General features: G+C 43.5%; 1 protein-coding gene across 1 annotated transcript in view; it reads right to left on the bottom strand.

Annotated features, from left to right (window-relative positions):
• The window catches only part of FRMPD3 (FERM and PDZ domain containing 3), a 103734-nt gene that overhangs the window by 41863 nt on the left and 44807 nt on the right, over positions 1-17064 (bottom strand). The gene's annotated exons all lie outside the window — the stretch shown is intronic.

Here is a 17064-nt window from a genome sequence, read left to right as displayed (position 1 = left end):
AAAACCAGTCCAGCCAAAGTCACGAGCACATCAACTAAGCACCGACGGTGCTCCACAGCCAAGTGGCACTTTGCAGTGGTGGGAGAGAAAAGAGAAAAAAGGGAACGGATTCTTCCTTATCCTCTCTGAGACCCAGTCGGGTCCATGCAATTCCCCAGCCTTCAGTTTCTAGTGTTCACAGTTCTCCTTTCCATTGTCAAAGTCATTGTGTATATCGTTTTTCGGGTTCTGTCTAACATACTGCCTCTCCGACTTCTTCACATTCATCAAAGAATCCCATTTCTTCCCACATGTATGAGAGCAAATTCCTCACGTCAAAGATCCCCACCGAATATCCTCTCCCGATGATGGATGCATCTGCTGCTAGATTTGGATGGGGGGGGGGGGCTGGCTCATCTGTACAATGGTTTTTGTTTCATGTCGAGGCAATAATACCAAAGCAGTTCCCGGGTACTGCCCCATTCATCTTTCACACACTACTGGTTCCGAGAGGTAGGTACAGGGCCAATATTAGCTTAGAGGTGGAAGAAGTCTGGCCTTGGGTAATGATTTTTCCTGAGTTATACCACAAGAGAACGGAAGGCATCATACACATAGGTTCTACATTATTGTTGCCTGTCAAAGCAAAGCTTTTATGAATTTCCCGGGATGTGTCAGGCACCGTAACGGGTGCTGAGGATAGAGAGACATAAATGAGGAGAAAGAGCAACCCCGTCCAGGAGGACAGACTGCAGACATGGAGGCCAGAGATGGACTAGCGGGTCAGGAAAACGGTATGTGGAATTTGAAATGACTGGAAGGTAGGTTGGGGACAAGTTGTTAAGGGCTTTAAATACCAAACAGAGGATTTAGTATTTAATCCTAGCAGCAACAGGAAGCCTCTGAAGACTTCTGAACAGGCTGTGATATGGTCAGACTTGTGCTTTAGGAATATAAATTTGGCAGCTGTGGGATGGATGTATCAGAGGGAAATAAAATACCGAATCCAAATGAAAGAGATAAGCAAGGTCCCCAAATGTTCCTGGTTGGGGACGGCAATCTACCCCCATAATAATCCACCAGGCCCCCTTAACAAAATCGATGGTCATTTGAAGCAATTAGCCTAAAATACTATCAGCCGTGGTCGATGCCATGGCTACTTTAGCTAAATTGCTTCCCTCTGCCCCACTTTTTTTCCTTTTATATTCTTTGTTACAAGGGCAGGCTGGCATGAGAGGGGAGGGAGAAGGTAAACAATCAAAAAGAAAGGGGATGTAAAAATCCCAGAAAATGTCAATAGATATCAATGGCTTTTTAAAAAGAAAAATTGGCCCAGCAATTCATTCAAGTACAAAGAGAACAGGAGACCTACAGCAGCTGGATCTCAGACGGACAAGTGAGAGGAGGGGGGGGGGCTCAGGATAGAAAAGAAGCTATAGAAACTGGGGGCGACTGGACAACGTTTCAATCCCGCTCGGTCTCCCTAAGGCGAAGGCCCCTTCTTTCCCCCAACGACATTAGCAATATTCTTCTGCTGATATTCTGGGGTTGGAAATCGGGCAACACCACATCCCTGGGGGATCCAAATTACACAGGACCCAAAGGGCAACGGAAATGAGCACAGTGGGTGGACATAGGCTGCAGCACATTACCAACTATCACAGGAGGAGAGATTGTGCAAAAGGACATGATTAAAAGCACACGTGATTCGAAAAGGTCAGCTAGGGAAAGTGAGCGATGATAGATGGTGGAGCCTGACTGCTGCGTGAGCAGCTCCGATTCTCCCTTGAAAAAACAGAGCCAAGTCTGCAGGGCCCAAAATGGATCCTCCATGGGAAATCTTCTGGAAGAAATGGCCACGGATTGTACAAGACTGAAGAGAGCATGGGTGAGTTGCGATGGCCACTGATGGATGAAGCAATCATGAAATGCTTAACATGGCCTTCAGAGGCATAAAGAATTGGCCAGCAGTCACGGGGAGAGGCACAGAATAATCCACGTAAGAGGTGGGAATGGTTTCTGATTCCCCGAGCCACTGCTGTGGCCTCAGAACGGCCAAAGATTCAGCATAGGATCGTTTGGCTTCCTCCCGACCCCTCCAAATGAACTGGAGGCTCAGTGAGCCAATAATCTTCACCAAGCTTTTCCCATGTACCTTCTGGGGTTCAGTTAAGGAGTTGGGGAGGCATATTGCGCCCTCCCACCATAAACTTCCTCATCTATACTTTCCCTAGTGGAGTCGGCTGCCCATTTCATCACTGCCAGTGCCCTCTGGGCGATTACAGTCAGATCAGGTTCCTGGGGTGTTTCCCTTGCCCACTGACATGCTCACACAGCCCAATTGGGCATTTCCATCGTACTCTAAGGTTCACAAAGTCATTGAATCCCCATTTTAGACATGAATAAATTGGAGCTCACGGAATGAAGTGGCTTGCCCAGAGTGCCATCTCTTTTCTCTACTCCCACAGCCATGATTACGCCATCAATATCTCTCTCCTGGACTATTGCAATAGCTTTCCAATTGGCCTCCTAGCCTCCAGGCCTCCTTTTAATCCAGCTGTCAGTGATTGTTTCCAAACATTCAGGGACTGGAACCAGCTCAAACTGCCTTCTGATTGTTAAAATGTTCAGGGGGGGGGCATGTATCAGCAAACACTACGAATCAGGGCTCGCCATCTTGTTTTGTTAATTATCTAGACTTAAGAAAGTGATGAAGGGAATGTTAATAACTCAGATAAAATTAAACCTGGGAGGGGTGGTTGCTAAATATTTACTTAACATTGTTGCCTGAAGTCCAAGTTTGAGTTTGTTGTCCCTCTACTCTCTGAGTTTCCTTTTTTTTTTCTTTTTTTTGAGGCTGGGGTTTAAGTGACTTGCCCAGGGTCACACAGCTAGGAAGTGTTAAGTGTCTGAGACCAGATTTGAACTTGGATCCTCCTGAATTCAGGGCTGGTGCTCCATCCACTGTGCCCCCTAGCTGCCCCTCTGAGTTTCCTTTGTTCCCTATTTACCTCCAATACCAAATTTCCAATCTTCCTGCGCATCCCTCCCTCCATCCATACTCAAAGGCTGCTCTTTCTTGCCATTTGGGATATGATGACATCTTGTCTCCCCTTCCCAGCACAGGCTGCCCTGTGCACAAAATCTTTTGCCTCTTCACCTCTTCCTTATAGATTCCCTGGTTTCCTTTAAGACTTAACTCAAAAGTCACACTTATACATGAAGTCTTTGCTGGTTCCCCAGCTGCTAATGACTAACCCTCAAGGTTCCCTTGTGCCGGCTGGAACCTGGCACACAGTAGGCTCTTGGTAAGTGTTTGTTGATTGATGAGACTGGACTGGATTGAACCGAAGAGTCCCAAGAACATTCCAGTTGGGAATGGCTGGGTGATGAAAAATAAACCAGAGCCCTGGATGTCATTCCTGCCCATGGCTGACATTTTGCAAAGCCTTAAGCCAACCCTGTCCACTAAGTACTGCAGCTATTATACCCATTTTACAGATAACAAAACCAAGGATCAAGAGGTTAAATGATTTGTCCATGGCCTAGTTTGTCTCTGTCACAATTTGGATTCGGCTCCGGGATCTGGCTGGGCTATCCCCCTTCTGCTGTTACAGCCTAATGACATGTTTAGATATGCCTGGGCTCAACAACCACCTCTGCCACAGGATCTGAGTAGAGGGCTTTCTCTGATTCAGTTTTTAGGACAAGTTGGCATCCCATTCTTCTGGACTTTTTTTTTCTTCCCCCCTGAGGCTGGGGTTAAGTGACTTGCCCAGGGTCACACAGCTAGGAAGTGTTAAGTGTCTGAGACCAGATTTGAACTCGGGTCCTCCTGAATTCAAGGCTGGTGCTCTGGCATCCCATTCTTTCACGTGCATGTTGCCCTCCCCCCACCTATCCCTGTGTGTGTGTGTGTTTCTACCCCCCTTGTTCTCCCCTCACATTCTCTGTCTCTCCCTGCATCTCTCTCTTCGCACACTCTGTCTCTGTCTTTCTCTCCCTTTTGGTCTCCCCTCACATATTCCCTCTGTGTGTCTCTCTCCCTCTTGCTCTCCCATCACGCACACTGTCTCTGTCTCTTTTTCTCTGTGTGTCTCTCTCTCCTCCCCTCCCCTCTCCCTGTCTCATCCCTGGCTGACAGTGATTTCGATCTTTCCTCTAGCACATCAGTGGTCTGACTGTACCCAGCCAGCTGCTTCAAAAATGGCTCCACATCAGTAACAAGCCACTTCTTGTCTGTTAAAATAGAATCAATTTCACCTCAGTGCTCACCCCTTCCAACTTTGTTCTTGAAAAAGCGTTCCTGTTGTATCTGCCCGAGGATTCTGGGTATTCTCTGATCTCACTCCTCCCTGACTCGGGCTTTCCGATAGACTTTTCCCCATCCTCAACTGCTCCCACCTTTTTCGCTAAAGCCGCTTGAGCGTTTCAAAACATATGCTGATTTCATGGGGTTGAGGGAGAATGCCTACAATCTCTCTGCCGTCTCCATGTACTACGACCATTGGTGCGTAAATGCTACTCCCCCCAGGTGGGGTATTTCTCTTTGTCCTCATCTAGCTGAGATAACCAGCCAACCTGGGGAGAGATTTTTTGGTGTTGCCTCAGGATTCCTATTAGGCCCGACTCCACAACTCCCCGCTCGCCTCTCTAAGGGCACCTGGAAGCCATCTTCTTTCCATTTAGTTAGAACTGCCTTCTGTCTTCTAATTTTGTTTACAACAAGCTTTTCAAGATGGTTAAAATGCAGCTCCTCCAGCCTTTTCTGTCTGCTTGGAGGTCTTTGCAAAAAAACAAAAAACAAAAAAACAAAAAACCCTCCCATTTAGGTGACCAAGATCCTCGCTTAAAAAGAGTCTCAAAATTGTCTCTCCTGCTAATGTCATCACAAAAGCATTAGCAGAAGGGGGGCAGAGCACTGAGGGCCATTTTCTCTCTTTCTTTGTTTCGGGTTGCCATGGTCAAATAATTTATCACCAAGCGACCATTTCAGTGATAATGTGTCTCGCCTCTCTCTACCAGGCTAAGCAGGCCCTCAGAAATCAGGGTCATTCTGGCGCTGGCACCATATCAACTACACACTCCCTCCCAAGGCAACGCCAGTCACAAAAAGCCCAGCTCCTCTTGCTCCCCTAAGCTTTCTTCACCAGCCTCAGGCTCTGACATCTTCCCTTTTTCTCTGTGTCTATGCACATGTGCACGGCGTGGTGTGCTGTGGCGTGTGTGCACACACGTGTGTACCGTGTGTGTTTAAACTTACCTTGGACATAGTTTGCTGGGTAAGCGAGCCAAAAAGGCTCTATTTACGAAGGAAGGAGACATATAAACCAAGTTATGTCAGTAAAAATAAAGTCACGTATCCTGTTTGGTCCTCGCCTTCAAAGTGTTAAAATATTCTGTCTCCAGAAGGCTCTAATTAAAAAGCAAATATTTGACTGGGGAAGGGAAGAAGCCCAGTGAGCCATCAGCCTGTACTAGGCCATCAACATGGATTAATTGATCAGGCTTCCCCAAGCTCTCACTGGCCATGGGGCTCATCTAAACAGCTGGCAGTCTGCTTGGCGACAGGTCTTTTTCTGGCTGAAATGGATTTTGGCTTGCAGCGGGGGTTTGGAATTGCTAAGTACCTCTGGGGCCCCTCTGGAAGCCAATAGGCAAGGAAACAGCCAGGTGGATGAGAAACCTGTCCCCCTCCTTCCCTCTCCCGGCCAGGGGAGCCGAGGCAGGCAGCTGCTGTTTCTTTGGAGAGCCAGCCCTTTTGGGATCCAGCTTTGAGGCCTGGAGTCGTAGGTCTATGTCCTTCCATCCTTGCTTCTCTGGCTCTGCATCCTCCCTATTTCCCAGCCCAACCCAGCACTGGGCACAATGGAGGCCATGCTATATGCATTCAGCACATGCTCAGTGGTTAATTACCAATCTCGTACCCATGTCCCAAAGCTGGGGGATCATTCCTGAGCCCCTGATATAGGCTCAGCACCTGCCAACCAGCAAGCTGGACTTTCATTCAGAGCAATCATCTGTGCTCGGCACCCCAGGAGCTGAAAAGCTGGGCTTGGCAAGGCTTCTTTATCCGGGCATTCCCCCAGGACCCCCGTTCCCTCAGGCTGCAAGGTCTTTAAATGGGTACTCTGAAGGGGGCTGGTATTGGAAGGGGGCTTTTAAGAGAGCACTGAACCTGTCTTGGGCTTCTCTGGACACACGTAGGCAGAAGAAAGAGACACTTTAGGGGGCAGCTAGGCACCAGCCCTGAATTCAGGAGGACCTGAGTTTAAATCTGGTCTCAGACACTTCACACTTCCTAGCTGTGTGACCCTGGGCAAGTCACTAAACCCCAGCCTCAGAAAAAGAAAAAGAAAAAAAAAAGAAAGAAAGAGACACTTTAGGGGAGAACAGAGGGGCCCTGGCAATGCCCCTCAATATCTGCTCTCTTACCACCTTGCCATAGTAAGGGAGAAGACTGTTCTACCAAAAGAGAATCACCTTAGAGTGGCATCTCATTACCCCATTAACATTTGCAATCTCAGAATAACTCCCACAACACATGGGGCCTTGCCCAAAGCGGGCTGGCGTAATGAATCTGTCAGTTAGCTTGTGGTATCTGCCAGAACCCAGAAAGCACAGGATATAGGACTCATAAGTTTTGACTGCAGAAGGAGAGATGAAGAATAGAGAGAACAGTAAGAATCTTGGGGATGGGACCTGCGTCTTTGAACACCCAGCAGCTACCACAAGGCCTCACACCCAGTAGGTGCTTGTCAAATTGAAGGGGTTCTACTACTGAGTCAAGAGGATGACAAATGCCTCCCCATTGCTCGCAGCATCAGGACCTCAGGCTGGCCTTCCCCCACACATGGAAGCTCTACTTCCCTTGCCTGGAATTTCTGAAGGCTGACAGAGAGGGAAAGCAATTCTTTTTTTATGTTAATCATGGTAGAAATATGTTAAATGCAATATATGCATACATATTTATATGATTATTGTGTCTCACGAGAGAAAAAGTGAAGCAAAATAAAATGCAAGCAACAACAAAAGCGTGAAAATGCTATGTTGTGGTCCACACTCAGTTCCCACAGGCCTCTGTCTGGGTTTATATGGCTCTCTTCATCACTGAAAATTGGAACTGGTTTGAATCCTCTTATTGTTGAAGAGGGCCACGTCCATCAGAATTGTTCCTCATATAGTCTTGTTACCATGTACAATGATCTCCTGGCCCTGCTCATTTCACTCAGCATCAGTTCATGTCAGTCTCTCCAGGCCTCTCTGTATTCATGATGCTGGGCGTTTCTTACAGAACAATAATATTCCATAAAATTCATATACCACAATTTACAAAACCATTCTCCAATGGATGGGCAGCCATTCAATTTCCAGTTTCTAGCCACTACAAAAAGGGCTGCCACAAACATTTTTTTGCATGTACGGGTCCCTTTCCCTCCCTTAAGATCTCTTTGGGATATAAACACAGTACAAACTGCTGGGTCAAAGGGTATGCACAGTTTGATAACTTTTTGAGAATAATTCCAAGTTGCTCTCCAGAATGGTTAGATCCATTCACAGTTCCACCAACAATGCATCAGTGTCCCTGTTTTCCCACATCCCCTCCAACATTCTGCATTACCTTTCCCTGTCATTCTAGCCAATCTGAAAGGTGTATAGTGATATCTCAGAGTTGTCTTAATTTGCATTTCTCTGATCAGTAGTGATTTGGAGCACCTTTTCATGTGGCTACAAATAGTTTCAATTTCTTCATCTGACAACTGTCTATTCAGATCCTTTGACCATTTATCAGTTGGAGAATGGCATGAATTCTTATAAATTTGAGTCATTTTATATGAACCACTACATAGAATTCCCAGTCCCTCTAATTTTGTCCGCCTGCATTTTGGATTTCCTTCACAAGCCAAATGTACACTATTTCAAAGTCCGATTATTTTTGTACAGCAAAACAACTGTTTGGACATGTATGCATATATTGTGTTTAACTTATACTTTAACATATTTAACATGTATTGGTCAACCTGCCATCTGGGGGAAGGAGGGGAAAGTTGGAACAAAAGGTTTTGCAATTGTCAATGCTGGAAAATTACCTATGCATAAAATTTTTTGCAAAAAAATAATTAATTAATTAAAATAATAATTTTAAAAGAATGCTAAAAGAAATTTGAATCACTTCTCTATATATTTTAGAAATGGGGCCTTTATCAGAACCTTTGACTGTAAAAATGTTTTCCCAATTTATCAGAGGAAAGGCAATTCTTTAGCAATCATGGCAGCCAGCATCTTCAGAGCTGTTTTCAGAGTTGAGTTTTCTTGGTTTTTTTCTCAGTTACTTCACAAGTGCACACAGTAGGTTCCCTGACCCCCCCCCCCAGTGCTAAAAGCCATTTTGGACACACTAAGATGGGCTAAAAAACTATCAAGTCAAACCAAGGGTTGGAATGACAGGCTCCAAAAGGCCCACAGAGCTTGGCAATCTCAGGAGCTTGTAACAACAGGTAAGCAACAGGAAGAACCCAAAGGCATTCATATTCTCATTTTGGTTGGGGAAATCTTGAACCAAAAGAAATAACCATACATAAACAAAGACTTCTAAGCGGGAGTCTAGGATTGGCCAGAGCCAAGAATTGGAAGAACCAGGTAGGTCAATGAAGAGACAGGAAGTGGAATACCCATTCAGAAAGGCGGAGATCCAAAAGGAAAGGAGAGGATTTGCCTCTCGTGTTGGCCTCTCCCCCTGATATGTGGGGACTGACGTTTTTACTTGGCTGGGCTAAGATACCACAGAGTGTTGGCAGTAAGGAAAGCCCAAGACCACCATTCTTTGGGGACCTGAGGCTAGGGATCATCAGCAACTGCTTGGCCCATAGTAGGCACCCAACAAAGGTTTATGGATTGCTTGAAAGGAAAGCTGCTCATTGGAGCAAAAAGGGCAGGGGAAATCCTTTCTCCTTGGGCAGGTGGGTAGAGCTGGCAGTGTTGGCTGGGATCTCCCAATGATTCAAATCGATTGAAGGCTCCCAATGCTCCCCTGTGGGCTAAGGGAAACATCTCCAAGCAGTCGGGAAGGCAGGTGAGCACAGGCAAACTAAAAAGTCACTGTGAGCCTGATCCATCTTAGGACTCTGGGTTCAAGATTAATCATTTGAGAAAGGCCCATCACAGGCCTCTGAGTGCACATGAAGCCTCGAGTAGAAGGCAAAGAGCATTCATCATATGCCAAGTATACTTTCAGCGGGAATGGGAGGATGGGAGAAGAAGGAGTTGCCCAGACACCTCTTGCACATAGAATGGGTCTCTCCCCGAGAGCTCTTGGAGACCAGTTGGTTTGCTACATTATCTGGGTCATTACCCACGGTGATTGGGTTCCCTGGAACCTAGAGAACATTAATGGGGCCTGAACTCCAGCCTGAGACTAGAGATTTCCCTGCCATGGGTGGAGCTGTGGACAGCACCAACAGATGTCTGGCAAATGGGCTCTGGTTACCCGACGTGTTTTGTGCAGCTCCTTCTGGGAGTCCTCCTTGTGAATAGCAAATAACATGGTCATGGGTCAGTTTGTGCTCAGAATGGCCTCATGGGAAGAAGAGCAAAGAAAAGGAAGTGGGACACAAGACCTACTCCCAGAAAGGGCCATAGGAGATAAGAATAAGAGCAAATCCTTCAATTGTAAGGAGAGTGGGATCCGAAAATAATCAGACAGTGTTATTGAGGACCAGCCTTAGCTCAGCACTCAACTCTAGAGAGGCAGTAATACTTCAAGGGGACAAACAGCAAGGATGGAGGTGGGCTCATAAGGTGGCCATACAGTTGGATTGTCACTGATGCTTATCAAGAGCATTCAAGGAGAAAACCTTTATTAAGGTTCCTAACTTGGATCCAGATTAACAAACTCAAACTCAATTGAACCATGTAATGTACTGTTCCTGTGAAGCCCAAAACTAGTCAGAAGTGGTTTGCATGCATCAGCTTTGGAGGGTCCAACCTGTACATGCCCCGCTTCAAGGAAACATGATCTGAATGCAAAGCTGACAGATGGTACTTCCAAAAATGCCGAAAAGACAAAAGGTCAAGGTCACATTGTCCCATTCCTCTGAAAGTCCAGAGACTTTGTGGAAGTTAGACTGTGCTTAAGGTGATCACATCTTTCCCCACCCCTCCCCACCACCCCAGTGAGAATCAACCAGTTGAACAATGGGCTGCCTGGTACTACAGCGGGGACCAATCTTTGAACAGATCATAGATTCGGAGTGAGAAGGGATCCCATCTAATCCAATTTCTCAACCTTTCCCCTTAACAGCGTCCCAGATAAGCACTGATTCAGCTTCTCCCTGGGTACAGGGGATTTGACGTCAGGGGATTTGAACTCTGGTTCTGCTACTTGTTCCTGTATGAACGTGGACAAGACATTACCCTTCCCTGGGCCTCAGTTTTCTCCTTATAAAAATGAGGGGCTCAGATGGACTACATGGTCTCCCAGGTCCTCTCTATAGTTCTAATCTATGGTGCTAGGACTCCTAGTAGGCAACTCATTTCCTTATTCAGGGACCAGTGGAGGTTGCTTCATTTTGGGTTTGAGTGAGAGCAGTCCCTTTGGTATCCCAATTTACACCCCCCCATCCCTCTTGCTTGCAAGGCCTGGCCCCGTGATGCAAGTAGTGACTTGCCTTTAGCACCACTTTTGAAGAAAGACTTCGTGGTGTGTTCTACCATAATTGCTTTTCTGGGAGATTTCCTACAGCCTGAAACACAGCATGGTGCATTCAAGCTTCTCTTCTGTAAGGAGAAGTTTGTTTGATCAGCCCGAGTGCCTTTCAGGTCCTTGGGCCAAGACCAGAGAGCCCTGGTCCTGGAATACTCCAACAAATAACCTCACAATCCGTTCTCGGGCTCCTATGGTGGGCATAGACCTAGACAGGAGATAGTCTGAGCTTTATTATCTGTGCCCCAAGTCACCTGAGGCCTTTCATTCCTAACTGGCCCTCTCTTCAGTCTGCCAAAGCTTAGGACTGAGTCCCCAGTAGACAAAGGGAATACTCCATGGCTTCACCATTTCTGTCCATTCTCAACCCAGTGGAGGAGTCCTCCATGCTAGGCTTTTATACTCTTGCTCCCCCTCTGAACCCAGGCTGGGGACTGGGTAGTAGGGTTTGGCCAAACAACTTTTTCTCAGGGGCTGAGGCCCCCAGGCTTCCAGACTCCTGGGCCTGGGCGCTTTCTGCTGTCCCACAATCTTGCCCAGCTCTTACATATGTAACCTTGAGCCAATCACTTCTCTTTCCCAGGCCTCAGTTTCCTCCTCTGTAAAATGAGGTGGGTGGGACAAGCTGGTGCCCAAGGCTTCTCCCAGCTCTAGATTTGGGATCAACTTCTCAAAATGGTACGGGAGCCTGAGATATTCTGTCTTCACTACTATTCTCCCTCCCTTGCCCTGCTCCATACCCTGTGGTCAAAGATCTAGAACCTTCCAATATGTGCATGGCATTTCTGCCACACCAGTTTGTGTTCCCACTACCCTCCTTTTGGCTAATAGGAAGCTGTTATAAACAACTAAACGCATCAGGTCCAGTACTGTTTGCCTTTGCAACAGCAGCTAGAAATAGGCCTGGAGCCTTAGGCCCTTACAAATGCCTCATCCCATGACTGCAGAAAGTCCAATGAGGCAGGAGAGAATCCAAGTTCTCCTTTGGTAGAAGGGGATAAAATGAACCCTGGAGAGGAAGCATTTTTGTCACTAGAGTCAAACATAAAATCGATGACTATATCGGGGATGGGATTCGATGAATTTGCTACTATTCAAAATCATCTCTCCAACTGGTCTTTTTAATGTCACAGACTTACCTCTTGGGGTCAAAATATATTTCTAGAAGATTCATTACTTCAGCACCACTTGGCATCTAGACAAAAAGAGAACACCTTTTTGCTCTTCTTTGTATCCTCGGTCCTAGCACTATGCCCAGTATATAGTAGGTGCTTAATAAATGCTTACTGACTTGTGAGATCCTAGAGCAATGTTATTTGGGAGGTGGAAATCTCTAACCAGCAACAGCTATAAATTCATTCTCATAATTTTGTTTCTTCCTTCCCTGGTGGAGAGTAAGGTTCTGAAGAAATGGGTTTTGGAAGTATAGGTGGGTTGGAATAAAGACTGAACTGATAATCTATATCTAATCTGTCATACTGACTCTTTGTGTGACTCCATTTGGGATTTCAAAAGGAAACAATTGTTTGGTCATGTATATATATATTGCATTTAATTTATACTCTAACATATTGAACACGTATTGGTCGACCTGCCATCTTGGTGGGGGGGGGAAGGAGGGGAAAAATTGGAACAAATGGGATTTCAAAAGGAAATGGATTGCCATTTCCTTCTCCAACTCATTTTACAGATGAGGAAAATAAAGCAAACAGGGTTAATTGACATTTCCACAGTCACTCAGCTAATAAGTGTCCAAGGCTAAATCTGAATCAGGAAGATGAGTCTTCCTGACACCAGGCCCAGCACTCTATCCACTGCAGCGCCACCTAGCTGTCCACCTACCTATATCTACAGCTATTATATTTATAGAGAGATCTACATGGCTACCTGTACAAAAAGATAGAAAGAGATCCCTCAAGTCCTTGCTGATCCAAAACTTAACCTGTAACTGACCACATGACAGAGTAGTTATTTTTTATGAATTTCTCAAACTCCAGAAACATAAAAAACCCAAACCCAGACATGTACATGCCTGAAAAGTAACAAAAAAGAGAGTAAGAGACTAGAGGAGATGGGATGAAAAGATGAGGGCAGTACAGAGACAATTAGAGGGAAAGAGCTTCTATGCCTGAGAAAAAGGTAACTGGAAACCCAGCTGGGTCCAGTCTTCTTCCCCTCAGGCTGGACCTAATGAGAAAAGGCTAATAATATTCTGGGATATGAGAAACAGTGGAAAAAGAGGGGAAAAAGGGGAAAGAAAAACTTAACAAATTCTTAATTGATTGATAGGGAATACAAGAAGCCTGAAGGATCCCCCCCAAAACCCTCAAAACCCAAACCCTAGTTCATAAACAGATATATTAAATGTTCATAAAATAGAAGGAAGAATGAGTAGAAATCAAAGAAAGGCTGAAACACTGTTACTGGAAAAAAACAATCTAAATTCCATGATCAAAAAGAGAATTCTGAAGCTTCCCCAGAGATTGTAGACTACTAAGACATTCTAGAAATGGAGAAGATTCAAAGGTGAATCAAAAAGAGGTTCAAAGAAGAAATAAAACTATTAAAAATACTCAAAATTAAGTCTAACACAGAATTGAAAGAACCCAATAATAGAATACAAAATGTAGAGGACAAGATGAACATTCTTTCCATAGAATCAGAGACTCTGAAAGAGAAAATGACATAGTTGGAAGATAAAAATATAGAAGTGAAAGAAAAGTAGGCATAAAAGAAGCAAAGGCAAAACATTAAAATTCAATATATGCCAGGGAATGACCTGAACTTAAGAGTAAAATAAAGGACAAAGAAGGATCACAAAGGAAGAAAAAAGACCTAACAAAGATTTAAGGGGAAGTTGAATAATCAGAAAAAGAAAAATGGGTGGGAGAAAGGGATGATTTATTACTCTAACGACTGCATCCTGAAGTTTGTTAAAATGAATCTGCATTTCTTATAAGAATATCACAATGAGAAGTAATGCAAACAGGGAGCAAGGAAGTAAGAGTCAGAGGGAAGCTACAGATGCAACCCTATAAAATTTGTAGGTATTGAAAATATAAAAATGTCTTTATGCTGCCAACAATAGCATGGGTTCTAAAAGCAATGGAGGGAAGGGATTAGATAAAAGAAGAAAGCAAAATAATATGGGGTGGATAAAAACCAGTACAAAAGGAATATGAATCTGTAAAAATATAAGGAGGCCATGAGCCTGCAAATCCCAACTTGAAATGTGAATGGGTTAAATGATTTCATAGCTCCCAAATAGTTAACCAGATAAGAAAGAGATCCCCAAACTGTCATAGACAAGAACAATTGAAAATCTAAGATAGACAAAATAGAAATGAGAGGCTGAAACAAAATTTTCCATCAGGAGATTGGGGGGGGGGGGAGAAAAAACCAGGACCATCAAAATGCTATCTATAGTATAGAGCAAAAAAAATTTGATTCTCAACACTGAGAGAGTATGGGTACATATCCCACACCTAAACCAAGCATAGATACTAGAATAATATGTGTCCATCCACTAATGGATATAGGGGTCTAAATTCATAAAGGAAAACTTAACTGGATTAGAAAAAAAGTCAATTATTATTACTACATCTTGGGGAGATTTTAATGTTCTTTCTAGAGCTAGATAAATTGAAAAGAAAAAGGAAAATATAGAGCTGAACAAAATGCTAGACAAGTTAGTTAATCAGAATCATTTATGGAATTTTCTAAGTGGGAGAAAGATAAAGATGTACAGGAATCAGAGGACTGGCCTTGAAATCAAAAAGAACCAAGTCCAAGTCCATGTCGGAAACACTGTATGTGTAGCCCTGGGAAAGTCACTATCATGAATAAACAGCTAAGATTGTCAGCGACACAGGATGTGTCAACCTATATTGAGAGAGCTTCTTTAGCTGGGAGTTGCCTATATTTAAGAATGGAAATATTGAAGCATAGGCATATTTCTTATCATTTTATAAAAACATATCACGTATTTGAGTAAGAAGAAATGATAAATACATGTTAAAAAGTAGAAATATACAGGCCATAATACAACAACAATTATATTTAATATTAAAAACAGAAGCAAAAGATACAGTCCGAAAAGGAGGCCCAATAATGACATTCTGAATAATGAGTCAAAGAATAGATCAGAGAAACAATTAATTACTGAAAGATAATTGTGAGACAACGTACCAAAATGTATGGGATCCAGCTACAGCATTCTTCAGAAGACAAATTGTTATCTTAGAAAACATTCAATAATAAAATAAAAGAGAGGATTAATGAACTAAGTATACATTTAGAAGGAACAATTAGGAAATAAATGACCACAAAATTAGCACAGAAGAGGATATCTTGAAAATTAGAAGACAGATAACACTAAAAACAAGACTGTGGAATTGATAAACAAAATTAAAAGCTGGTTTTTGGAAAATACTAATGAGGTTGATAAACCTTTAGCTGACCCAATCAAAAAGAGGGAGGAAAATCTAATTACCCAAATAATAAATGGCCAAGGCAAAATCACAACAGAGGGAAAAATAATTAGAACTCATTAAGCACAATTACAACCTAGCAAAAGAGAATTTAAAAGAAATACAAAAATATGAAATTCCCAAATTAACAAAACATGAAGCAGAAATCATAAACAACCCAATTAGAAAATGAAATTAAACAGCCATAAAGGAACTACCAAAGAAAAAAATCCCTGGTCCAGATAGATTTATAGGGGGATTCTATTAATAATTAAGTTACAAAAATTATCTTCAAAAATTGAGAAAGAAAACAATAACAAACTCCTTTAATGAGACAGATATGGTTCTAATATGCAAACGAGGGAAAGAAATATAGAGAACTTAAACAAACAATAACACAGAAATCCCATTGTTAGGTATATCCCTCTAGAAGATCAAAGACGGAAAGTTCCAAAATATTCCCAGCAACACTTTTTGTGATAATCAAGAATTGCAAGCAAAGTCGGTGCCCATTGACCGGGAAGTGGCCAAGTAAATGGGGATACATGAACGTAACACAATATGATCACATCTTCAGAAGAACTAATGAATTCAGAGAAGCATGGAAGACTTACAAACTGCTGCAGAGTAAAAGAAACTGAAACAGGAACAATCACACAATGATTGCCTGATATGAACAGAAAGAATGATCAAAACCAAACAAAAAACAGATTCTGTGTCATTTTAATGGCCCAGTTTGGCCCCAAAGATGAGAAAAATGCAACTTAAAATTCTTTTTGAAGGTGTGAAGGACTAGGCATGGAAGAGTCTTTGCAGAGGTAGGGAACAATAGGTATGGAACATTGCACACACTATTAGACTCCTCATATGTTGGTTGCTTCGGAAGAACTACTTTTCCCCCCTTTCTTTTTAAAAATTATTTGAATTGGCTGATTCACTGGTAAGAAAGACTCTAACCTGGTACATCTGGCTTCAGAAACACTTGCTGAGATTATGCGATGATCAACTGTGATGGACTTGGCTCTCCCCGGCAATGCGGCGAATTAAGACAATTCCAATAGATTTGGAATGCAAAATGCTATCCGCATTCAGAGAGAGAACTATGGAGACTGAATGTGGATCAAAGCATAGTATTTTCACCCCTTTTAAATTTGCTTTTTCTTTCTCCTGTTTTTTTTCCCTTTTGGTCTGATTTTTTCTTGCATAATATGACAAATATGGAAATATGTGTAAAAGAATTGCACATGTTTAACCTACATCTTATTGCTTGCTATCTTGGAGAGGGGAAAGGTAAGGGAGGAAGAGAGAAAAATCCAGGACACAAAGTCTTACAAAAGTGAATGTTGAAAACTATCTTTACATGTATTTGGAAAACTACTATTAAGAAAAAAGAAAGATACTTGGAGATTTCAAAATAGAATTAGGGGTAAAGCAAAAAAGAAAAAAAAAAAAGAAAAACTTGCCATACTAGCCTTACCTGGCACCTTTTGCTAGTCAATGCTGTGTCCCCCTCCCAGAAAAGGGGGACACACAAAAGCCAACACCTCCCTGGAGGAGACAGTCTGGCTAGGGAAACATTGCAGACAGGCTGGCAAAGACCCCTTCTCCATCAGGAGAACACAAGAGGCTTCCCTTACCACACCCTGCCAGAGGTCCTGGGGCCTGGGACACACGCATACGTGGGAGAATAAAGAGTGGCTCAGACATTCTGTTCAGGCATAGCAATCGCTAACCTCTTGACACAACATCATCATGGCCTCCCTCTTCAGAATTCTCCTTGGCCGAGGCCTCGGGCAACTTAAGGCACAGGCCAGATACCAGGCACAAAAAAAAAACAACTCTGGGGAGGGAAGTCTACCTAAGAGTGGTGAGAAGAGTTCCCAATTCCATGGCACTTTAAGCCACACAAAAACC

The sequence above is a fragment of the Sminthopsis crassicaudata genome, chromosome X, assembly GCF_048593235.1.
Source record: "Sminthopsis crassicaudata isolate SCR6 chromosome X, ASM4859323v1, whole genome shotgun sequence".
NCBI lineage: Eukaryota > Metazoa > Chordata > Mammalia > Dasyuromorphia > Dasyuridae > Sminthopsis > Sminthopsis crassicaudata.
Note: the sequence above shows the minus strand (reverse complement) of the source record. Positions and strands in the feature narration are given on the sequence as shown.